At 49.9% G+C, this 2527-nt stretch overlaps 1 protein-coding gene across 1 annotated transcript in view; it reads left to right on the forward strand.

The window, feature by feature from the left end:
• LOC116685733 (calpain small subunit 1) overlaps nt 1-2527 on the forward strand; it is a 23522-nt gene that overhangs the window by 14639 nt on the left and 6356 nt on the right. The window lies entirely within an intron of this gene.

The following is a 2527-nucleotide window of genomic DNA, read 5'->3' on the forward strand; positions in this document are numbered from 1 at the left end:
CAGGGAGGTGTGTTCAGGTGCATTCTGGGTGTGCTGGTCTTACAGGGCGGTGTGTTCAAGTGCATATCTTGAGGAAGTCAGTCAGTGAAAAGTCAATAGCAGCATTTTCATTGTTATTTTAACAGCGCATTAGTAAACTGCTTCTAGGCTCATGCACAGCGTGTGCACACTTTGTTTGTCACACACACCCAGGGACGTGCAGCGGCACACACACATGCAAAAGAAGACATAAAAGAATATCATAACAGCAATGCGCCAAGGTACAAACACGCCTGGCTGTTAAAGGGAATGGGAGAGGACCTCTGATTGGTTGGTTGCACGTTACGCCCAGAACACACATCTGATTAATGAAGACACTAAGTCCAACCCCTTTAGGACCATGCGCCCACCACACCGACCCTTTTTTCCCCGGTCAAACTACCTGCTACCAACCTGCTTTCTATCTGATCTCCACACATTCCCTCCCATCCACCATCATGTGCCGCATCCACATCCCGCCCGCACCATCCTCACGCAGGACTCACATTGCCACACACACACTCAAACCATAGTCCTCGACCTCCAATTCATTCCACGACATCCACCACACCCATTCACCTGATTCCCGCCCTTGTTCGCCACTCGCACCCCGGAGACCCTTTTTCCCCATCACCCCCTCACCCCACCCATCACAGATCATTCCCCCCCACCATTCCATTCCCCCCCCACCCCCACCCAAACATCCCATCCCCACCATCCCATTTCCACCATTCACCATTCCCACATGTCCCCCACCCCACCTTCATACACACCATCCCACCCCCCTTCACCCCCCCCCCCCCCCCCCCATCCAGCCATTCACACCATCCATCACCACACCATCCCCCCCACCCCATCATTCATTCATTCATTCCTCATTCCTCCCCCCACACACCCATCCCACCCTTCCCCACCCCACCCCAATTCCCATTCCCCTCCCCCCCACCCATTTCACCACCAATCACAGCCATTTCACACCCCCATCACCACCCATACCACCATACATCCACACACCAATTTCCACACAACACACACATTCCACACCCATCCCCCCCCCCATTCAACATTCCATCCCCATTCATCCCCCATCCCATTCCATTTCACCATCCCCCCCCACACACCTCCCCCAAACCACCACATCCACCCCCCACCCCAATCACATTATAACATTCCCCCCCCCACATCACACATCCATCATTCCACCATTTCCCCATTCCACACCCATACAACCATCACCCATCCCATTTGACAGGATAGTCAATGACAGCGACCATGCTCATGCAGGACCGATGATTGAAACCCGTACGTTTCGGGTCTCCACTGAAAAACATAAAATACAAATACATCAGGAAGAGATAGACCGGGAACAGAGAATCTTCCGATTACAGGGGGGGGGGGGGATTAGGCCAGATGATGATGAGATGATGATGATGCTGATATAGGAATTAACTAGTGTGTGCGTGAGAAAACAGCCAGGCCCGAGTTTATCTGCTTCAATCCTGGGTACAGAATAACGGCATTGTGTTAGCAATAAGAGTAAAGCTGAATCAAGTTTGCGATGATTTATGAGGATGGTCCTCAGCCATTGGGGCTCACCTCATGTCCTGTTAACACACACCACACAACACACACACACACAAACACAAACAAACACACACACACACACACAAACATCAGAAAGGGTGTTCATATTATTGGTTCACGGGGACGCCCCCACAAAACAGAGTGACTAACAGAGGATTTTGAGTGTTGGGACTCAGACCCTTTATTTCCTTTTATGTTTTCTCAGCCTTCGACTCAATGCTGACTAGAAAAAAAAAAATCAAAAAACCATCTATAAGAATTTTCCTGTTGCCAAAAAGTGTGAAGCAACGTCGGCGTCTCTCGGAAGCTAGCAACGGAGTTTGTGCTGAATTGGGGTAAAAGATTCAAATGTTTAGTTTTCACGTGATTATTTTTTTTTTTTTTTTGGAAGATCAGTGGAACAACAAAAAGCCAAGGAAAGGAAGTAGATAGAAAGCAGGTTTAAGGAGTACCCCTGCAGGAGATCAGAAGGAAGCAGGTTTTTAGTTTAAGGAGTCCCCCCTGCAGGCGATTCAGACAGAAAGCAGGGTTTAAGGAGTCCCCCCCTGCTGGAGGATCAGATGAGAAAGCAGGTTTAAGGAGTCCCCCCTGCAGGGGACAGATAGAAAGGAGGTGTTTAAAGAGGTCCACCCCTGTGGAGATCAGATAGAAAACAGGTTAAAGAGTCCCCCATGCCGGAGATAGATAGCAAGATGTTAAGGAGTCCCACCGCAGGGAGATCAGATTACGAACGCCAGGGTTTTTATAGCGAATAGTCCCCCCTGCAGGAGATCAGATGAAAGCAGGTTTAAGGAGTCCCCACTGCCGGAGATCGATAGAAAGCAGGTTTAAGGAGTCCCCCCTGCTGGAGCTCGATAGAAAAGCAGGTTTAAGGAGTCCCCCTGAGGAGATAAGATAGAAAGCGGTTTAAGGAGTCCCCCGGCAG

This window comes from Etheostoma spectabile, unplaced genomic scaffold (genome assembly GCF_008692095.1).
Source record: "Etheostoma spectabile isolate EspeVRDwgs_2016 unplaced genomic scaffold, UIUC_Espe_1.0 scaffold172, whole genome shotgun sequence".
Taxonomy (NCBI): Eukaryota; Metazoa; Chordata; class Actinopteri; order Perciformes; family Percidae; genus Etheostoma; species Etheostoma spectabile.